The sequence below is a fragment of the Erinaceus europaeus genome, chromosome X (assembly GCF_950295315.1).
Source record: "Erinaceus europaeus chromosome X, mEriEur2.1, whole genome shotgun sequence".
Taxonomy (NCBI): Eukaryota; Metazoa; Chordata; class Mammalia; order Eulipotyphla; family Erinaceidae; genus Erinaceus; species Erinaceus europaeus.
Window position 1 is genome coordinate 114,033,849 of NC_080185.1, and position 24,270 is coordinate 114,058,118.

Below are 24,270 nucleotides of genomic sequence, written 5' to 3' on the forward strand. Positions count from 1 at the left end.
AGCTATTAAAAATGGTGACTTCACTGTTTTCTGCCCATCTTGGATGGAGCTTGAAGAAATCATATTAAGTGAAATAATTCAGAAACAGAAGGATGAGTATAGGATGAGCTCACTCTCAGGCAGAAGTTGAAAAACAAGATCAGACTTTGGGGTGAGTGTAGGGGGAGAGTACAGGTTCAAAAAGGGTGACAGAGGAGCTAGTGGGGGTTGTATTATTATGTGGAAAACTGATAAATGTCATGCATGTACAAACTATTGTATTTACTGTCGAATGTAAAACTTTAATCCCCCATAAGGAAAGTTAAAAATAAAAGTCTTTTATGCCTGAGGTTCTGAGGTCCCAGGTTAAATCTCAGCATCACCATAAGCCAGAGGTAAAGTGTTCTAATATCAAAAAAATAAAACAAAAGTTAATTTCTTACATTAAAAAACAATATTAGTTTTTCTAATTAATAAATATGCGTCATCTTTCTATTTCTTCATTTCTTCATTTACTTTTGTCATTGTTTTATATTTTTAGTATATGGATATTTAACATTTTTTGTTAAGTTTATTAAGTGTTTTATTGGGTTTGTTACTACTGTCAGTGGAATTGTTTTTTTTTTTTTTTACATATTTTTCAATGTATAAATAACCCAAATGAATATGTATATTAATATTATACTTTACTAGATTCTCTTGTTCTACGGTTTATTTCTTTTTAGATTCTTTAGGATTTTCTGTATATAGGATCACTCCATCTGCAAATAGAGAAACTGTTACTTCTGCCTTTCTGAGTTTTGAACACTGCTTACTTGTTTCTTGCGTTATTGTTTTGATTAGAACTACCAGTTCTGTGCAGTGCCTGACTCTGTTATCACGGTTATTCTGGCATTGCAAGTGAGTTTCTTGTGTTTTCTGGAAGGGTTTGGATTAATTATTTAAATATTTGACATAATTCACAAGTTAAACTTCTAGGTCTAGATGTTGTGAAGAAATTTGTTTATTACATTTCCTTACTCATTCTAATTTTTCAAACAAGTCCAGATTGGGGCCAGACTATAATAATTGGAGCTATAATGCATGGAAACTTAGAAATGAATGAAGAGCAAGAGCTGCCCATCTCTCTTTTGCACAAATAGGATCCATTTGAATGCCATCATTAACTAAAAGCTATTATGAGCTGTTTTAGAACAGCAACTAAAAGTATAGATTCTGTTCAGATAGACTTAGGCTCATATTCTAGAGCTATGACTCTCCATTGGGACAAATTGCTTTGCCATATTTCAGTTTCATTATCTGTAGAATATGTATTATGGTGATAGCCCTTATTTTATAAACTTATTTTTTTAGGAATAACTGTGCACCAAAGTACATAATGTTATTTTTCATTGGAAAAACTAGTGATTTATGCCTTATTACTTTGACTCTTCTATTAATTTTGTATGACCTAAGTAACCATGGGACATAGATACTTTTAAATTACTATGCGAAAAAAATACAGAGAAATCGTTTTTCTTAGCATATTTCTCATTTTACATTAGTTCACTAAACCTAGCATGTGCCTATCATCTACATCTTGTTTCCTGGCTATTAGAGCATTGAAATTATGCACATCATTTATGTGTTGTAGTGTTGCAGTGCAGAAACAATAGAACTTGGGAATTGTAATGTCCTCAGGTCAGCAAGACAGTTCTCTTGGCTCTCTGGGTCACCTAAGTTCACTCACAGCCCACACCACATTGGAGGAAGCTTCTGAGCTATGGACTCCTTCCTTTAATTCTGTGTACATTATTTTAGGAAAATGCAATAATCTTGTAGCTGTAACTTGGTTATCTCCATTTTCTACAAATAACATATGTTTGTTTCTATTTCTTGATTTTCCATAATTGAATGTCATTGAGTGACAGAAAATTGGTGATTTAGGTTTATTTTTGTCCATCTAAACAGAGCTCTTTCTTTCATTTTATATTAGTGATTTGATATTGATTTACAAAATTATTAGATAACAGGTGTAGAACTCCAGACCATTCCCACTACCAGTTCTGTGCCCCCATTTCCTCCACTGTGAACTGTAGTCGTTCTTGCAAGGTCACAGATTATAGGTTGACTATTATTTCTATGAATATCTATACTTGTATATATTTGCCCCTTTTCTTCTTTGGCCCTGCCTTCTCTTCCTTTCTAAGTCACACACACCTACACCTATTGCTACTTCTAAATGTCCTTCCTTTTTTCCTCTTCTCTCTCTGGATCTTGATGGGATTTGAGTTCAGAGCCCTTGAGTAGTCTTCCCCTAACATTTCTCCCTCTCTGGGGCTATGGACCAAAATTCTTTATGGGGTGCAGAAAGTGGGAATTCTGGCTTCTGTAATTTCTCCTCCATTGGACATGGACCTTGGCAGGTCGATCATATCCCCAGGGTGCTAAACAGACTTCTTGCCATTCAATTTTCCCAATATAGTTGTAACCAGTATAAATTAATACAATGTTTCATGTTTATATTAGTATAAGTAGGATAATTATATAATAAACATTGTGATTCTTTCTTTATTTTTTCACATATCTTTTAAAGAATATTTTCCAGGGCCAGTGAAATAGCTCATTTAGGTAGTGTGCTGCTTTGTCATATGTATAGCCTAGTTTCAAACCTGGGCCTCACCATTTTGACCAAAGTTTATGGTGCTGTGGTGTCTTTTACTCTACTTCTCTGTCTTCTCTGTCTGTATCTAAAAAAAAATCAAAAAGGAAGATATCTTCTTAGAAGCTAATAATTGCCTTCCTTATGTTGTGGTGAAGCATTCTATGCACTTATCACTAATTCAACTCTTTCCTAAATTATTTGAATTTCCTAATGCACTCAAATACATTGCTTTAAATCTTACCAAATTCTTTCTGAAGACATAACTCTAAACTGAACTGGTTACTTTCCACACCTGGTGGGTGTGATTCCTTTGGGGTAGCTTTTACATTTGGATCTGTGTTTCCAGCTTTTCATTTCCTCTTTTGCTCTAGTTTAAAACTCCCATGTTAGTACAACACATATACTCTAGAAGCTAAATGAGAATGTGACACTGGGAGATAAAATTTCAACATCTTGCACTCCTCAAAGTACTTTCATTTAGTTGATAACTAAATACAGAATTGTAAATTGGATATCATGCTCCCAAAATAGTTTGAAAGCACTGTTCAATTGCTGTCTAGCTTCTTATATTCCTGTTAGAATTTAGAAATACAAAATTCAGTAGTATGATGCCTCATCTTGTCTATATCTGTTACTCCCTCTATTCTTGGAAGCTTGTAAGTATATTAATTTTTTCTTAACATTGTTAAATATTATGGTAATGTTCCCTCTGTGATAGTTTGTTTTAATCATTTTTCCTGGATTATTGGTGAGCATTTTCTCTCTGGGAAACCATATAGAAAGTTCTGAAAAAAATTTTTTCATGTAAGAGATTTCTTTATATTCATATATATATAATTTTTATTCATAAAATGGAAAATTTGACAAAACTATAGGATAAGAGGGGTACACTTCCACATAATTCCCACCAGCAGAATTCCGTATCCCATCCCCTCCCTTGATGGCTTTTCTATTCTTTATCCTTCTGGGAGTATGGACCCAGGGTCATTATTTGGTGCAGAAGGTGGAAGGTCTGGCTTCTGTAATTGCTTCCCTGCTGAACATGGACATTGGCAGGTCGATCCATACTCCCAGCCTGTCTCTTTCTTTCCCTAGTGGGGAAGGGATCTGGGGAGGTGAGGCTCCAGACACACTGGTGGCATCGTCTGTCCAGGGGAGTTTGGTTGGCATCATAATAGCATCTGGAACCTGGAGGCTGAAAGAGTTAAGATATAAAGCAGAACAATTTGTTGACTAATCATGAACCTAAAGGATAGAATATTGCAGATGAAGATTTGAGGTCTCCATTTTGGAAAAAGCTAGTAGCACTATTTAGGTATATTCTAAAGGGCACGTGGCTTTACTAGTTTTTGCCTTTGCCTGACATCTGATATGCAGGTGGACCCAGGTTATGATGTGGGGAGATGGTGTCATAGTTGGAAAAAGGGCTAGAAAGCTGGATCAGGGAAGAGAGTGGCTCCCAAATATGGGAAAGGTATATAAATATTGTTAACTGTAAACCCCATTGGTTTGATCTGGGGCCCATGTTCAGCATAGGGGCCTATGTAATCTCTGCATCCCTGTAAGGTCTGAGCTGTCATTCTGTGGTCATAGCTAAGAGCGAACATTCCAGGCTGCACAAATTTCAGGACCCATCTTCCTTGGGTGGTAGGTAGAGTATTTTACCCAAGTTCCCTTCGGAGAATGGAACATTACCTGCCATTGTTGATCCACATTGAGGACAAGGTCCTATGGAGGCCCCAAAGGGATCCATTATGTTGTTCCTGATGGAGATGACCAGTGACAGTGGCAAGAGGGATCTGTTATAGGTCTAGGCCTATCATGTCTGTGTGGGAATCCCAGACTCTCCGACTAGGGCCCCAGGTGATGGGATCGCCTGGTAGTGACTGAAGAGTCATCATTAAAGTATGCCATTCTCTTGCTCTTATTCAGCCTTTGTAGTCCTTACTTTGTCTGACAAGGTTAGCTTTGGAGTGACTGAGGTAAGTGCAATAGGAAGTAGGTGAGGTCTAAGTAGAAACTATTTCATTAGGTATTTTATGTTGTCTTGAAACTTTCTACTGGCTTGCTGCATTTATTGACTCTGCAAACTATTGTGCACTTGTGCCTTAAGGTATATATTTTCCCCCAACTTGTGGATACATGTGTACATAAACCCTATCTCATGGGCCCTGGTCTACATCTAGGTTTTGAGGTTTTGTTAAGAAGTGTACCACCCGAAATAGAATTAAGCAGTCCTCTGAGCTAGGAAAGGTCTCACCAGAGTAATCAAGCTGAAGGGTTGACTTTCCATGCCTGATGTTTCTGGGCACCGTCTGAAGTGAAACATGCCGAGGTGGTACTGGTTGCATTGCTTAGATTGGGATGAGTAGATGCAGTATCATTTGTTATGAATTGAGAGTAGCATGCAGGAAAGTGAGCCTCACCTTAGATATTTCAGGCCTGGGAGAAATATGGGCTTTATAGGGAAAGGGGAAGGTTCCTGCTGTCTAAGGATTTAAGAACACAAAAGATAGTTATTGCTATAACCAAATTATTTGGCAAATGGATTATATTTGAAAATCCCATTGTTAGGGTTTGCTGTATCATAGAAGACCTCACCATAATTTATGTCCTTTTATGCTATTTACATATAGATGCATCTTATAAAGTAATGCCACCAGTTGCTTCTGTTATCCCTGGTCTGTTTTTAGGAGATTCAATATTTCAAAGAACAAGTCATTATTAGAAATGTATTAACAATTTCTGTTAATAATCATAACTGTTAAAATTCAGTCTGATTACCAGTTGAAGTTTTAAGTGCTTAGAAGAAACATATACTCAGAGCTATGGTCTATACATCAAAAAGTTTGAGACATTTGGTCTATTTTCCCCTCTCATATTAATTAAATAGTGATTTATGAGACTATAAGTTAGTAGGAGTGTATATTAACACCATTCCCACCCCCAACCCCTAGTGAAGCTGAACATCTACACTCTCTTTCCACCCAGAGATTTTTACTTTGGTGCCCTACTCCAAACTCAGTCAGATTCTTCTTTGAGTTTCCCTTTTTGTTCTTCTTTCTTAACTTCTGTTTATGAATGGGATCATCCCATACTTGTCTTTGTCTTTCTCACTTATCTCACTTAACATAATTCCTTCTAGCTTCATCCAAGATGGGTCAGAGGAAGTGGGTTCATTATTCTTGATAGCTGCATAGTATTCCAGTGTGTAAATATACCACTGCTTTCTCAGCCATTCATCTGTTGTTGGGAACCTGGTTTAATTCTAGGTTTTAGCTATTATGAATCGTTCTTCTATGAACATAGGTGTACACATTATCTTTTTGATTGGGTGTTATGGAGTCCTTAGGATATATCCCTAGGAGAGAAATTACTGGGTCATATGGGAGGTCTGTTTCTAGCCTTTAGAGTGTTCTGCAGCCTGCAGATGTTGGACCTGAATTTTGGTTTTTTGATTATTTTCTCTTTTCTCTCTTTATGGAACTCTACTACTGCTATTTATATTGGAGGTTGAACCTCTTGATTTAATTCTCTTTATTTTTTTTCTTTTTTCTCTCATTTTTATTTTTTGTCTTCGTCTTTATATTTGGGAAATTTTCCTCTCACATTTTCTGATTTTTTAATATGACTTTTTATTTTGTTTTTCAGAGATGAACCACCCACCTGTCTTTCTTGAACATCAGAGCTGGGCTGCTCTCATTCTGAAGCTGATGGCTGAGAGATTGGTGGTCTCACCATTCAGTAAGTGAATTTTCTTGTAATTCCCATATTTCCTTTATATAGTGTGTAGTTTCCATTGTGAGTGGTATTCTTTATTCACCCTATAAGTTTCGTCTCTACTTTTCTCTGTGTTTTGTGAATCTGACTTCTATGGACATAATAAAAATTGTATTTTTCTTTTAAAAATATTTTTATGTATTTATTATTGGAAAGAGACAGAGAAAAATTGAGAGGGAAGGGGAGAGAGAGAGAGAGAGAGAGACCTGCAGCCCTGTTTCACCACTTGTGAAGCTTTCCCCTTATAGGTGGGGACCAGGGGCTTGAATCTGGGTTCTTGCACACTGTAGTGTTTGCACTTAACCAGGTGCACCAAAAATTGTGTTTTTTCATTGGAAGGAAAGTGGATATATTGTATTGATGGGAGTTACAGGGAAATGTAAAGCCACTGGTTTTCTTGGTTCTTGGGTTCTAAGGAACAGATTTCTCCCCTTCCTCTTTTAGCGCTGTTAGACAACTATTCTTGCTCATCCTGTTAGACAACTATTCTTGCTCATCCTTTCCTATAACATGGATATTATTCACTGCGTTTGCCAATAGATTTTGAATACTACCATGGAGGCCGTTATGCTGTCTTATGACTATAGTTGGGTCATTTTAATTTTAAAGTTATGCCCTTGGATCCTTTGCTAAAATAAGTAATTTTAGTTGCATGAAAACTGGATTGATGAGGATACAGTTTTATAACTCTAGGGCACAGCTCAAATCTAATATGGCGAGTGCTGGGAAAAAAGCTTCTTTTCCTTTTAAGGCTCTTCAATTTGTCTTTACTGATTAAGGGCTGTCTGGATTAGCTCTCCTGGTCAGTCAAATTATCCTAAGAGCTATCTCATTACTGGCAAGTACTCACATGTGATTGAAATATTTTATTTCTGTGCACTGTGTATAGTTGAGCTTTGTTTTGGAGCTGGGCTCTTGGACCCGGTGACACATCACCAACAGATAATGCCTCAAGTAACATCTCAGAAGTCACATGTGAGTTGATTTATAGAAAAAGTAAATGTTTTTATTGTTGTAGTTATTGTTGTTGTTGTTATTGATGTCGTTGTTGTTGGGTAGGACAGAGAGAAATGGAGAGAGGAGGGGAAGACAGAGAGGAGGAGAGAAAGATAGACATCTGTAGACCTGCTTCATTGCCTGTGAAGTGACTCCCCTGCAGGTGGAGAGCTGGGGGCTCGAACCGGGATCCTTATGCCGGTCCTTGTGCTTTGCACCACCTGAGCTTAACCCGCTGCACTACCGCCTGACTCCCAGAAAAGGTAAATTTTAAAGGAAAAAAAATATAACTCAAACATCATTTGTCTTATTGCATGAATCACATTTTGTGTAGTGATTAATTAAAACTAAAAGGTTCAGTCTATTTTATGGGTATATATTAAGGCAATTACACTCTTATGTACAAGATTAATGGAGAAAATCTCCCTAATCAGTTGCATAGGGGAAATATGTAGGTAGTTTACCTTAAAATTTCATTTATGGTGAATTTTCTTTTTTGCATAATATACTAGCACTTTGCTATACAATATGAGGTCTTCAGACTTGTATCTTGGCTATCACCTTGGGATTATTAGCCACATTGACCCTCAGGACCCATCCCTGACCTACATAATCAGAATCCTCATTTGAACAGGGCACTCAGAGGATCCCTACGTATGTTGCATTTGAGAAGCATATGACTAAAGCATAGTCTGATGTTAACTGAAACTCTGCTTATAGGTTGTCATCTAGTTCAGAGGATCATGTCTTTTGATAGTAGCAGTCCTTAAAAATCTGGGCACCGTAGGGAGTTCTGCTACTGTGCACTATGTAACTCTACTCAACTTTAAGAAAAGATGAGATCTTGTCATTTACTACAAGGTAACTAGGACCACAGCAGGGGTGGGGTGGGAGTGGAGGTGGTTGTACTAAATGAAATAAGTCAGAATTACAATGGGTGATTCATTCATAGTGGGATTTAGATAACAAAACACAGTAGTAGGTAGGATGATAAATCAACCATTGCCTTTTGTCTGCAGATCTGAGGTTACTGAGGGATGGGCAACAGGTTACAAAAATGATGAGGACTCAGTCCCCTGTGATGGAGAGTGAAATTTTGGTACTACCAGGTATTTTGGGGGAGGTTTGAATTAATACTCTTGAGACAACAACAAACTGATAAAGCAGTACTTCCTCAATAAAAAGTCATCCCACAGCATTTTGTCCAAGCGTTACATAGACTAATTTTTAACTAAAATATCAAGGAAGGTGCTCTAAGAAGGAATTTCATGATGACATGATAGATTAATTTTATTTAATTATTATGAGAGAATGAGAAAGAAGAGAGGAACAGTATACTGATGAGCCCTGGCATACAGTAGTGTTGGGGATGGAGCCTGCGGCTTTGAGACTTCAGGTATGCAAGTTGGTGATCTAGCGGGTGAGCTATCTTTCCTGCTTGAGCATGTTAGAATTTTAAAAATGTACTATTAAAATTCTTTATTTTAAATGCTGCACTGGTGAGTAAACTAAAGGCCTTGTGCATGTGTGGTACTGTCCTATAACCTCCTAGTTCAATTTGTAAAATGGAAAGGGGGGAGGAGAGAGAGGAAGAGAAAGAGAGAGAACAAACAGAGAGGGAGAGAATTGGGTTGGAGGTGGAGAGTGAGACACCAAGCCACTGCTTCACCATCCATAGAGTTTCCATTAGTGCTGTCTGTAGTGCTTTCAGGTGCTGACAGCCATCAACCCATGTCTTGCACACTATAAGACACACTGCCTGCTGAGTGATCTACTGGTTTTCTATTAAACTCCTTATAGGATCAACTCTAAATGAGTAAAGATTTCTTCCTTTTTGATCTCTTAAGACATCTATCTTCCATTATTGAATTCTTAAATAATGACCAAGCTCTTCCCTTTTCTGGAAGCCACAGGGCATTACATTTAGAGGGAGAGAGATTCTAGTATACCTCATCTCCTTTCTCATATCTCAGTTTTGAAGTGTTGGGAACAGTTAATCTAACTTATATGGCTTTTGCAAATAACTGATGACACCTTTTAAATACTGATGACACATTTTAAAAACTCCATAGAAAGATTTATGAGCTTTTTGATTACTTGGTTCCTCTCTCTCTCTCTCTCTCTCTCTCTCTCTCTCTCTCAATTCCTGAACACTGTAATGTATGTTGGTAAGGTATAGTTCTGTGAATAGCAAGGTGCCCTCCCACCTGGGTATATTACTACCACTGCTCTAATATGTATTGACTACTGATTATGTACCATCTATAGGAATACAAAAACTATTCTCAAACTATTTTCACACTTGACTTGGCTCACAATCTCCTGGGGATGAAAGTTAAGTACAGCATCGCAATGTTCTACTGTAAATGCTTTAATAATGTGGAGAGCACATGATATACAATAGAAAAAGAGACTATCAGCCATTAGGATGAGAGATTGATTGATAAAAGAGACTGCTTTTGGCATCTTGCTAGTGTGTGGCTTCTGATACAATTATGCACACATGTTGGCTTATACTATCAGAGAAGAATGTGGTTTAATCTTTAAGTAGAGCCAAGTCTATTATTGGCAGGTTTGATTAATCTGAACCCTGTCCAAAATATAACTTGATGGACAAAATTAGAATGAAATGACCTCTGCTAACATAGTAGACCAAAAGTAAATTTTTCTCTCAAATGAATCTGAATGTTTACTGTTAAAATATTCATCCTCGTGCCCTGAACAGTTGTAATATTTGCTGTAGCTGAGGTAGTAATGCATTAATAGGGTAATAATAATGTGAACAGCTGTCATCTGTAGTTTACAAAAGGCCTTTATACTCATTATCTCATTTAATTTTCACAACAACTCCACGAGATAGGTGCTATTTGCATTTTCTAGCTGAAAAGAAAAAAACACGTCAAAATATGTGGCAGAGTCTTGCTTAAAAAACCAGGTTGTTAGAACTCCAATATCAACAGTCTTCCTCCCAGGTGGAGAACTTTTACACCTCAACAGAAGTAACTCTTTATACCAGACTATAAATGCACATCTCTCCTTACTTGAGGCCCGAGTTTCCAAATGTCTGTCATTGGAAAATCATACTTTTCCTTCAAAACAGAAACTGTTATTTCTCCTTCAAACCCTCTTTTGTTTTATTTAGTGTTTTCTTTTATTGCCAACAAGGTTATCCTTGGGACTCAGTGCTGGCACAACAAAGCCACTGCTCCTGTCAGCCATTTTTTTCTACTTTATTTTTATTTGACAGGAAAGAGAGAAGTTTAGAGGGAAGGGGATATAGAGAGGGAGAAAGAAAAATAGACCCCTTCAGACCTGCTTCACCACTCATATAGTGTCCTCTCTGCAGGTGGGGAGCTGGGGCTCCAACCTGCACCCTTGTGCACTGTGATATGTGTACTTATCCGAGTGTGACACCCCCCCAGTCCTCTTTCTGTAGCCCTTGTATCAGAATAATTGACAATATGGTGATCAAGAGTGGGAAATTAAGTCAGAGTGGAATGGAAAATTCCTCCAAAGTTTTTAACTTGATCTTTGGTGAATAGTAGAGCGTTTACTCAAGACGAAGAACACTTCTAAGTGGGAAGTACCAATTTACAGGTGATAGATAGTAGCTAAATTGGTCAGGTTTCCAAAGTTCACAGTATTGTGACTTGATCTGTTCATCAGAACCAACCCCACATAGTTTTTTGTTTTGTTGTTGTTTAGTTTTGCAGAGTCAGGGTTTCACATACATACAATTTCACTGCTCCAGGCTGCCTTTGCCATTCAACTAAGAGGGAGAGTGAAAGAAAGAGGGAGAGATACTGTAGCATGGGAGTTACATGTGTCCTTATAAAAATTTATTTATTGGCAAGAGACAGAAAAAGATTGAGAGGGAAGGAGGAGATAAGAGGACAGAGAAAGTGATACCTGCAGCACTGCTTCACCCCTGTGAAGCTCTCCATCTGCAGGTGGGGTTGTGAGGTTTGACCCTGGGTCCCTGAGCATTGTGGCACATATGCTTTACCAGGCATGCTGCCATCCGGCTCTGGAGCAGTATGTGTTCTTTGTTTCCACTTAAAGGTTCCACTGTTTATATCACACTTAAGAAAGCACACAGAATTGGGTTTGCTAGAATAGAGTCTTGGGTTACTTTTGGGTGTTGTCCATCTCAGGTGGAAGAGGGCCTTCCCAGTTCTTGGAATATAAGCACTGCTGCAGGGATTACCAAAGGCCAGGGCAGCTGTTGACTTTTCAGCTAACACTAGTCAATGCAATGAAGTTAAAGGCAAATCACAAGGCCAAGGTAAAAGCCCAGTAGAATGATGCAGCAAGGTAAGGGACAAAGCTTCTGATCAAAGACAATTAGGGATTTTTTTTTTAAATTTGTTTTGATGTTGTTAAACTCCATTTTCAAAATAAAATTTTCTTCCCAGGTATTTCAGATTTATAATAAAATGATTTGTTTTTAATATTACTAGAAATGTGTGTTTTAATTTTAAATATGAGATTTTTACATCATATTTAAAATGCATCAATATTATTTAGAATTCACTCAGAACTTCAGGTTTAAATCTACAGGTTTGAGTAAGACTGGGAAAGTATAATTTGTTCTGATTGCACATGTTAAAAAAATCAACAGAGTTTATATCTTATATTGGTTCACTGGAAATAATCTCCACTGTGAAACTTAAATTTAGTCAGTTTTTAATATAAAATTCTGTGATGGTATTTAGGTAAACAGAATAATGGTTCACTTAAGATTCCTCTGCCTCATCTCCAGAATCTGTGAATATTACCTAAGTAGGCAAAAAGATAACTTCAAAGAAATGGTAAGGATGTGGAATTGTACTCCTCTTATCCCACAGTCTTGTCAGTCATTATTAAATCACTAATAAAAAATACATGCTTGGAAAAAAACAGAGATCATTCTAGTCACCCAGTCTGATAATGTGAGTCCTAAACATGGATGAACATTCCCTGATTATTGTTAGAGTAAAAGGTGACAGCAAGAAAATGTCTCAGAGTAGTCTGGAGAACTCTCAGAAGGCTACAAATGGACCTACCCTATGACCCTGCGGTTCCTCTCCTAGGGATATATCCTAAGGAACCAAACATACCCATCCAAAAAGATTTGCGTATAGCTATGTTTGTAGCAGCACAATTTGTAATAGCCAAAACCTAGAAGCAACCCAGGTGTTCAACAATAGATGAGTGGCTGAGCAAGTGGTGGTATATATACATATATACACAATGGAATACTATACAGCAGTTAAAATTGTGAATTCACCTTCTTTACCTCATCTTGGATGGAACTTGAAGGAATCATGTTAAGTGAGATAAGTCAGAAACAGAAGAATGAATATGGGATGATCTCACTCATAGGCAGAAGTCGAAAAACAAGATCAGAAGGGAAAACATTAAACAGAACTTGGACTGAAGTTGGTGTATTGCACCAAAGTAAAAGACTCTGGGGTGGCAGGGTTTAGGTCCTGGAACATGATGACAGAGGAGGACTTAGTGGGGATTGTATTGTTATGTGGAAATGTTATACATGTACAAACTATTATATTTTACTGTCGACTGTAAACCATTAATCTCCCAAGAAAGAAAGAAAGAAAGAAAGAAAGAAAGAAAGAAAGAAAGAAAGAAAGAAAGAAAGGAGGAAAATTGCCTCAGTGACATCTGACTAGTTCTGAGATGTGGTGATTTGTATTGAAGGCACTCATTTCCCCCAGCATCTACCATTATATTAGATATAGATCCTCCAGAAACGAATTCAGCTAGTACCTTCATTTTAGTCTGATGTGATTTGTGTTGGCCTTTTGACCTACCGAACAGTGAGATAATAAGTAGGTATTGTTTTAAGCCACTATGCTTGTGATAATTTGTTATGATAAAATAGAAAACGATTAATCTTACTATGTAGGGATTTTTAAGTTTTTAAACCTCTCCGAAACAGGAATTATTGTTTTGCTCACTTATATGTAAGAATATATATATATATATATATATATATATATATATATATATATGCCTCCAAGGTTATCAGTCAGTGTCCAGGGTTATCAGTCAGTGGGACTCGGTGGCCTGCAGTCTGAATCCACTGTTCCTGGAGGCTATCTTTTCCCCTTTTATTGTTTTTGTTGTTTATCATTGTTGTTATTATTACTGTTGTTAGATAGGACAGAGAGAAATTGAGAGGAGGGGAAGGCAGAGAGGGGGAGAGAAAGATAGACACTTGCAGGCCTGCTTCACTGCTTGTGAAGTGACCCCCTTTGAAGGTGGGGAGCCGGGGGCTCCAACCAGGATCCTTCCACCAGTTCTTGCACTTCCTGCCATGTGCATTAAACCCGCTGCACAACCACCTGCCCCCCAAAGAAATGCTTTCAAAAAGTGCTAGGGAAATTGTATTTTACTCAGTAAACATTTGTTGAACTAATTCATTTCTCATTCTTCACTAATACTCATTGAACAAATGCATATCTGACAGTAGTTTAGATGTTGCATTAACATCTAACGAAATGAAGACATTAATTTCACAAAGTCTTACTTAAGGAATTTGCATTAATTTTGGATAATAATATAGATCAGAGTCTGGTCTGGCCTACTTTTTTTTTTTTTTGTCTTCTTTGGGGCTCCACCACTTTGGTACTGGTTTTATGAGAGAGGGAGAGAGAGGGAGACAGAGAGAGGGAGAGGGAGAGAGAGAGAGACAGAGAAAGAGGGAGAAAGAGAGAGAGGAGAGATATGACAGCACTGAAGTGTTCAATTGTTCAGTGTGGTGGATGCCAGTATTGAACCAGGTCATGCATATGACTAAGTAGTACACTGCCAAAATGAGCTGTCGTGTCTACTTTGTAAGAGATGTTTTTTCATTAGTTTACACATTGCCTATGCCTGCTTTTGTGCTACAACTATACAACTATAGAGCTGAGTAGTTGTAAATGAGACAGTATGGTTTAGAAAGCAAAATGATATTTGTTGTATGACCTGTTACTGAAAAAAAAAAGTCACTCTCTGATATAGAACTGCCCGACTTGCTTGTTGTGTCCTTTGTGCAAAATATATAAACTCTTTAAATTTCCTTTTTTGTCTTCTGTAAAATTGAGATGGAAGTATTTTTCTAAAGGGAAGTTGTGAGCATAAAATAATGACTACCAGGGGCCAGCGGTAGCACAGCGATTAAGCGCACATGGCGCAAAGCGCAAGGACCAGCATAAGGATCCCGGTTGGAGCCTCCGGCCTCCACCTGCACGGGAGTCGCTTCACAGGTGGTGAAGCAGGTCTGCAGGTGTCTATCTTTCTCTCCCACTCTCTGTCTTCCCCTCCTCTCTCAATTTCTCTCTGTCCTGTCTAACAACAATGACAACAATAATAGTAACAACACCAATAAACAACAAGGGCAACAAAAGGGAAAAAGTGGCCTCCAGGAGCGGTGGATTCCTGGTGCAGGCAGCGAGCCCCAGCGATAACCCTGGAGGCAAAAATAATAAATAAATAATGACTAGCAGTGATCAGCATAGGGACAAAATTCAGTAAATTGTTGAGTTTTGAAAATTAGTTTTTATTATTAGTGATTTGATTTAACAGCAGTTCACACAATTACTCCATTTTAGTGGTTTATTTTTACAGCCACATGCGTGCCATTTTTTCCCACCAAGGTCTGCTCAGCTCTGGGTTAATGGTGGTGCTGAGGACTGAATTTAGAAACTCTGATGTTTCAGGCATGGGGTTTTGCTTTGTAAAGTGCTGTGCTATTTCCCCTGGCATGTGAGCGTGGCTTTCCATATGCTTTTAAGTTGTTTCTACTACTGCTCTTTCTGTTGCAATCACCAGTAGTGCTACAATAAAGCTGGAAATCGTCTTCTGGAAAGTATACACTCCACAGTTATTAGTTAAAAACCAAATCAACTTTACTACTTTGAATTTATTAGATCTACTGTTATTCCCATCTTGATAAACAGTAGAAATCATTCTCAATCTGAGCTAATGTTTTTCTTATTAGTCTTTTTACCCTTATAGTTTATTTTAGATAATACACCTTTTTATATTTATTTATTTATTAGATAGATATAGAGAGATGTTGAGAGGAGAGGGGGAGGTAGAGAAGGAGAGAGATAGAGAGATACCTGCAGCTCTGCTTTACCACTCATGAAATTTTCCCAATGCAGGTGGGAACCAAGGACTTGAACCTAGGTCCTTGCACATGGTAATGTGAGTGCTTAACCAGGTGCACCGCCACCTGGCCCCTACACTGTTTTTATTTTATAAATACCATATAGTATTCACAACTTATGAACTATGAAAACATCACCACAATCAAGTTTATGTTTATATCTTTCTCTTTATGATAATTTGTAAATATCACAAACGTTATATTAGTTTACTCAAGATTTTTTATCACATTGTTACTGACTTTTGAAATCTTTATGTGTATAAATTAATGCCTAGACTTGTGTAAGTGTGGTAAATTATATTTTGAAAGATGACCCCATCTTTACTTCCTAGCTTATATACTCTTTTGAAGTAGACTCTTGCCAATTGCCTATCAAAAAGATTTTATTTTCCATTCCTTGAGTCTGATCTCTCACTGTGACCTATTTGAAATGGAATTTAGCTCAAATGATAAATAGAATGTAACTTCTGTTAGTAGGTCTTGAAATCTGTAGCTACATAGTTCACCTGTTGGAATAGTCTTCTTAAAAGCCATATTATATTTTGTGAAGTCCAAGTAGCTATGTGGTGAATTAAATTCTCTTGCTTATGGGTGGGGGTAGATAGAATAATGGTTATGCAAGGAGGCTCTTACTCTTGAAGCTCTAAAGTCCCAGGTTCAATCCCCAGAACCACCATAAACCAGAGGTGAGCAGTGCTCTGGTAAAAATTAAAAAAGAAAAAAATATCTCTAGCTTATAGCTCTGGCTCAGGAACTGTCTGGTGGCAAGTCTTGTGAATGTCATCTTAAAATTTCCAGATACCTCTGTGTCTCAGTCAGTGTCATGTAAAATAGAAGAAGTATCTGGCCAATTTACTCAACCATGGAATATAGTGAATTATTTTTGTAAGCCACCCCACTTTGGATAGCATATCTAGATCAATCCCAGCAGTAGATAACAAATCCCAAGTTCATGTGACAAATAAATTTTCCCTTAAGGATCTTTAAATGCTTATAGGAACATGCAAATAGAGAGTGTTACAATTTCAGATGAGACTTAGTAGTACAGGTATTAAGCCACCATTTGGAATCATCTTTGACTGCTTCATAGTCTCTGTGAAGAGAGAAAGAAAAAAGCTGAAGAGTGAAGAAAAGCAATCTACAGGCTTTTATTTCAGGGGAAAATAGCAATTATAAAATAGTTTGCAAATGTAAAGTCATATGCCCCAGGAATAATTACTGAATCTAGGCCAAATGTATTTGCTTCTTTTAAAAAAAAACCTAATTATTTCATTGAAATTGATAGACTTTCATCTAAAGGACGTGTTTTCAACCTTCACAGAACCATGGAGTTTCCAGAAGAGCACCAAGATGAGTGTCCCAGGGATGTGCACTGGATTCCTCCCCCTCCTGGGTTATTGCTGGGGCTTGCTGTTGGCAGGAGGAATCCATCACTCCTGGTAGCCGTTCCCCCCCCCCTTTTTTCCGTTGTATTCAATAGGACAGAGAGAAATTGAGAGGGGAGAGGGAAATGAGGGAGAGAGGAAGATAGACATCTGCAGCCCTGTTTCACCACCTGTGAAGTGTCCCTGCTGTAGGTGGGGAGCTGAGGCTTGAATCTGGGTCCTTGCTTGGATTTTTGCTCATAGTCCTATGTACCCTTAACCAGGTGCACCACTGCCCAGCCCTCTGGACTGAATTTCTTTAAAGGGACAGTGGGAATCCAGAAAGCAGTCTTTAGGAGGTATCACAGAATAGACGTGCTTAACACCCCCCCTGTGTGCTTCTAGTTGCCTTCCAGTGTCCCAAAGATGAAATGACAAAGGGCCACATTAGCTAGATTCCCTTGCAGCTTGCTTTTCCTATGAGTCGGCTTCTGCCAAAAGGGTGCCTGCGCACTGGAGAGCAGCAGGGCAGAAGGAAGCACAGAATGCTTAGCCTGGGCTGGCAGCTCTTTTGTTGTTGTTCTTGCCCTTGTTGTTTTACTGTTGTAGTTATTATTATTGTTGTCATCATTGTTGGATAGGACAGAGAGAAATGGAGAGAGATGGGGGAAGATGGGGGGGGAGAAAGATAGACACCTGCAGACCTGCTTCACCACTTGTGAAACGACCCCCCCTGCAGGTGGGGAGCCAGGGCTCGAACTGGGATCCTTATGTCAGTCGTTGCTCTTTGTGCCACCTGTGCTTAACCCGCTGTGCTACAGCCCAACTCCCAAGGGCTGGCAGCTCTTTTGGTAGGAATGGCAGTGAAATCATTTAGCTTTCCAGTGTATGTGTGGAGAGCGGGCATTGTCTCGCTCTCCCTTCCTGAGTCCTGAGTAGAGGGCAGTGGTAACCACAACAACCTGAGTCTTTTCCTGGGATACTCCTGTCACATGACTGGAACTGCTCTGGGCTGCATGGCTGGCTACTGGCTTGAGTGCTTCCCAAAATGACTCAAAAACCTGTGTCCTCTATAGTTGAGAAGGGAAATTTAACCCCTGGGGAAACCTTGAGATGCTAAGGAGGAAAAGGATATTGTGAGCATGGGCAAAAACATTTTGAAATGTATTGAAGAGTATTGTCCATATGCCTCTGTCCATCTTTCCCATGTATCCCTCTCCTTCTGCTGTTCTCTACACATCTACACACTGTGTGTGCCTTGTGTCAGCATCAACTTTGACATCCCTTTTGCTGAGGTGGCAGCTGACACCACCTCTGACTGTATAACCTTGGACTAATTACCATTCCTCTCTGAGCCCACCTTGTAAAAATGTCCCTCCCTTATTCATATCTATTGGCAATCATATTTTCTGTGAAATGAATTATTCAAAACAGACAGGAAATGTAATTTGAGTTGCACTATTTTGCGTCAAAGCAAAGCTAACCCATCCATTTCGCATGTGTGTATGCACATACATTTATGCCTGGACACACATCTGCATATGCCAAGTTCCTTAGTTATTTGATGAGGCTGACATATATCCTACAGAACCTGCAAATCAGAAGTATTTGCCATTCGAGAGTTAGCGTCAGTCCCCTTATGATTCCTTCACAGGTTGCTTTAGTGAGCAGTATAGCCTAGAGCATTTCTGTTTACCGTGAGGGCCTTTAAGAGCAACCAGAAGGATAAATAACCGGATGACCCCACTTATAGGGGGATCTTACAGAACAAGGAGGGAAAGGGCAAACACACATTGAAACTAGGATAGGCCTGGGCTGATGCAGCAAAAATAAGGACTACGGGGTGGGAAGGGTGTCAGTGGATGCTGGGGACCCAATCCACGACTCTGGAACAAGACCTGATTTGGTGGTGTGAGTGGTGTGAAGGCATCCATAACAGAAAGATAACATTGTACCCATATGGCAACTATCTTGTCAATCATTATTTCCCTAATAAAGCAACTTAAGAAAAGGAGGGACCTATGAAGGAAACAGTGAGCAGGTGTGTGTGTGTGTGTGTGTGTGTAGATCATTATTAGTTAAAGCATTTAAAAAATGGATAAACAGCGTTTTATCGCATTTCCAATGATAATGAAACAGGATCAAAATGTATCTGAAAATGGGTAGGATCTCTCTTATACTGCCAGGGAGGCAGCCATCTTCACAAACTCCGGCGGTGACAAAGGGAGATCTCTCACCCATCTAAAGTCTTAAAAGGCATTCCTAAAAGAAAGATGGATTGCGGAAGCAACAATAACTAGAATCACTATATTTCTATGTTAGCTTTTATATTTTGTGGAGGATGGTATTATTGAACGCATAACCAGTAAAATGAAAAGGAAAAAGAGGAAGATAAATACAGATGTAAAGAATATGCTTTGCTTAGCTGGGGTTTTTTTTTGTAATTTTTTATTATCTTTATTTATTTATTGGATAGAGACAGCCAGAAATCAAGAGGGAAGGGGGAATAGAGAGGAAGAGAGACAGAGAGACACCTGCAGCACTGTTTCACCACTCGTGAAGCTTTTTTTCCTGGAACCTGGGTCCTTGAGCATTGTAACATGTGCGCTCAACTAGGTGTGCCACTCCCAGGCCCCGCCTAGCTGTTTAAATAGACGAATTGCCTATACATGCACAGGGAATGGTGTGTGCATATAATAAAACTTAAAAGACTGAGAATTTTGGAAAATATAGCTGATGTTTCCAGTCACAGAATACATATGCTTTCAATGACTGTAACATTCGTTTTTGTTGAAATCACAAAATTGTTAATTGATTGTGATTGAGCACTTAGAAAACAAAATGATCATTATGGGAAGATATTCAACAACATATGTTCACTAAGAATAAGTCATGACAAACTAATCTAGTTTCTGTCTTTAGATTGAGTTTTAGATAGAAAGTTAAAGAGGAAACTCCACAAGCATCTTGCTTTCTCATTTAATTGATGTATTTCACAAAAATATTTTATGGTATCTGTGTAGGGTAAAATGGAGAAATGTAGGTTTAGTGATATGTATTTAAATGAATTTATGATTTGTCAAACAATTCAGGCTCGTTTTTCTACCCCATTATAGTCCTTCTTTCAAAACACATAAAATGTATAATATATCTGCCCTTGGTCTTGTGTTCCTCAACATTTTAATGAGACATATAATGACAATGAAGGCATACATGTCAAATTTGCAGATGACATAAAGCTTGGAATAATAGCTAATATACCCAGTAACTGAATCTTAATTCAAAATAATCTTGACAGGCTGGAACTCTGGCCAAAGCTAACAAGATGAAATTTAATAGTTATAAATGTTAAGTCCTGTATTTAGGTTCAAAAAAATCAACTACAAATACTGAGTAAGAAGAAATTTGGCTGAGAAGCTCTTTTTATTGTGGGGGAAAGTCATATTGTTTTTTCCTTTCCCTTTTTCTGTGTATCAATTTAATAAATCTTCGATTTGTCGAAACTTCTTTTTTTTTTTACATAGGTGGAGTCTTATTTATTTTTTATTGGATAGAGGCAGAGAGAAATTGAGAGGGGAGGGTGGAGATAAAGAGAGAGACAGAGAGACACCTGCAGCCCTGCTTCACCGCTTATTTGGCTTCCCCTCCTGCAGATGGGGACCAGGAGCTTGAACCTGAGTCCTTGTGCACTGTAATATGTGTGCCTAGGGGTCGGGCGGTGGCGCAGTGGGTTAAGTGCATGTGGCACAAAGCGCAGGGACAGGCGTAATGATCCCGGTTCGAGGCCCCGGCTTCCCACCTGCAGGGGAGTGATTCACTGGTGGTGAAGCAGGTCTGCAGGTGTCTATCTTTCTCTCCCCCTCTATGTCTTCCCCTCCTCTCTCCATTTCTCTCTGTCCTGTCCAACAACGAACAACATCAACAATGGCAATAATAATAACCACAGTGAAACTACAACAACAAGGTCAACAAAAAGGGGGAAAAATGGCCTCCAGGAGCAGTGGATTCATGGTGCAGGCACTGAACCCAGCAATAACCCTGGAGGGGAAAAAAAATATATGTGTTCCTAACCAGGTGCGCTACTGCCTAGCCTACATATTTTATATTTTATTTTTATTTGTGATTAAATATTGGTTTACAAGATTGTAAGGGGTATGATTGTAATAGGGGTGTGATTGCATATAGTTCCCACCATCAGAGGTCTGTGTCCCATCCCCTCCATTGGAAACTTCCCTATTGTTTATCCTCTGGGAGTATGGACCAGCATTCTTTGGGGGGTTCAGAAGGTGGGGGTTCTGACTTCTCTACCTTTGCTATTTCATAGTGAGAGTATGGTTCTGGAGAAGCCTACAAAATGGCCCATAATGATGTTCCCACTGGGTGTGACTAGTGATGGTAGAGAGAGTGATCCATCCATTATCTATGGGGGATCCAAGGATTCCCTGTCTAGTCCCTGTCTAGTCCCTTGGACCCCAGGTGATAGAGTGGTCTGACAGTGGCCAAGGAGGTCATTGTTAAGTGAGCCAGTCTCTTGTCCTTGTCCAGCTTTTGTAGTCACTTCTTTATCTGACATGCTTAGGCTTTCTCCCACCTATTAAATTGTTGAGTATCTTTTTTTTATTGGAACCAGTATTAGGTTTATGGGATTTGGCCTCAAGTAAGGGAGGAAATAGACCCGGGATTTTAGCAGAGTATAGAAACATTTTAATTGGAAAAAAAAGGTGCTTCTTGCATCCCTACTGTGTGCCAACTACTTTGGTTCTCTTATTTAACTCAGGGCAACTCCTAAGGCGGTTAAATTTATCCCTGCTTCACAGACTCGGGACCTAATATGTTCATCTCCGTGCAGCTGTTAATTGTTGGAACTGCAGTTCAAATTTAGCCCTGTTTCCAGGATCAGCAATCTAGTGTAGCTTTGCTATTTAATTTATGGTTCACAAGCAACTTGTTATAAATGTAGAGTCTCAAGATTCACTCCGACCTACTGAATCAAAATTTGCATTTCAAGTAGGTCCTGAGGGGACATGTGTAACACAGTAAAATTTGAGAAGCACTGCATTGTAGCACTCTAGCCTCAGGTTACCGTTCTCTGGGTAGGACTGTAGCAGCATTTCATGAGGCTGGCCGGTTGACTAGTGGTTACAACAGGCCTTCTAAGATGGATTTATTTTGATCACATCTATATGTAACCATGACAGCAGTGACTAGATAACACCTTAGCACTCATATAAATTGTTGTGTTCCATATTTGAAGATTAAATATTAATAAAATAACCTGCCTAAGAGATGTACTTGAATAACTAGAGATGTTAAGAATATGCCTAAGATGGCTAGCTGAATAAATCATGAGTGCATAACAGAAAGGAGTCTTGGGTAAGGGACACAGAGGTAGGGAAATAATTGTTAAAATTCAATTGATTCCCAGCCTTTTTTACCTTACTTACATCTATCTATTGCAACTTCTGCATACATGCCACTGATGTATATTTATCATTACAATATTGAACAGGACAGCATTAAGGCAGATAGACATGTATCTTATTTTTTATTTGTTTGAATGAGAAGACTATGCCTGAGTCTAGGGAATGAATTTGGAATTAAGGTTACTGTTGTCAGTAATACTGGTTGTAAAGGAGATAATAAATAACATAATGCTTGCATGGTACACAGTTCATTACATGTATATTTGACACATGTAAACAAATACATGCCGACATTATTTCAGAACATGGCAAGCACTTTCCAGGAAATGGGGCACTACTTGGAGGAAGCTTACTTAGTTTGAGGGGTTATGTGTTCAGGAAGACCATGGGAGAAGTGACATTTGGGCTGAATCCCAAGTGACAAGATGGTGCCAGCCATGAGAGGGGAGAATAACTGCCAAGGCTCTGAGGAAGGAGCACACCTGGTATAGAGCATTCCCAGATAGGGCAATGCAACAATGAAGGGGCCAGATTTTCAGAAAGTTTTGGATTCAAGACTTGTGGAGGACCTTCCCACCAATGACAACAATCTGCAGGAAGACAGAGAGTGAGTGTTCTGTCACACTGTATATTCGGGGGCTAGGGCAGACGACTCTTTGGGAACCATTCAGAGTTTTCACAGGAAGAGGTTGAAGGAGATGTTCTTTTTCTAAGTCTTGTCCATCCTACATTTTAAGGCCCTGAAAAACTATCACTTCTTGTGTTTCTAAGGAACTGATCTAGTTCCTTCTCATGATGCTCCCTGTAAAAAAAACCAGGATTATTATTCAAAGATGCATAGTGTTAGGGTCTCTCCATCTCTCTCTCCCTTTTTCCCCACTCTGTCTTCCCTTCTCTTCTTTTATGCTGTCCCTCCCCTCACCCATTCTCATAATTGCAAATACACATCAGTCCCAAAGGAAATTGTGGTTATAATTAGAACTTTGTGTTAGCCTAATTACAAATTAATACTCCCTCTGCAGTTATCTCAACACTGAATGTACATGATGAGGTGTAGAGTACCTTGCTTCTCAGTGCCACCTCTGCTTTGCTGGTGGATGCAAACAGTAGCTGATCAGTTACCATGGTTTCCAATGGAGGCAATGCAGCATGTAATTATTGCATACAGCTATCATTACAAAATTCTGTATGGCATTTTGCTGTAACTTGATAAATAATTTGAGTCATAACTCTGGAAGGAGGGAACAAGTGCTTATAGGGTAACATTTTACGGAAAATATCAGAAAGTAGTTTTTGCCTTTATAGTTTGATTGTCTGGGGGCACTGAGGAATAAAATTTGGTCATTGACTCTAATTGCTTTTCTCTTATCTAAAGAAAAATTGGTAAAAGGTGGTTTCAGGTCTGCCTTGATAGGCAAAGTAGTGTTGATTCAGGTACTAAATGAAGAAAAACCCTTCATTTGGTTTTTAGCATGGTATTTAGTGACTCTAACTTCTTTGGGTTTGTACATCTTGAACAATGAAATAAAAATGCATGCTTTGTGAAACATATAATAGAGAAGAAAGAGAGACCTTAGAACCAGTGTACCATCTCCTCCCTCCCTACAGATTCCAGAGCAAGTTTCCCCAATTTGTCACCAAGCACTAACTAATTAAAGAGTTGTCACTTTCCTGGCCTTCTCTCAGTGCTTTGAGCACTGCAGGATATAAATGTGAGTGCGAGGGTAATTCTTCATTATATATTCAAGGGAGTTGCCAAGTGTTTCCATTTGTATTGTTATCATTTGAAGGTTCATAATTTCAATACTTTTAATAATAGCAACTGGACTTGTGTCTGTGTTAAGCGTCTTCGTGCCATTAAGTAACCCCCACTTGTTATTGGTTGTCCCAGCCACACGCTCTGCACTACTGTGTGGGAAAGCCAAG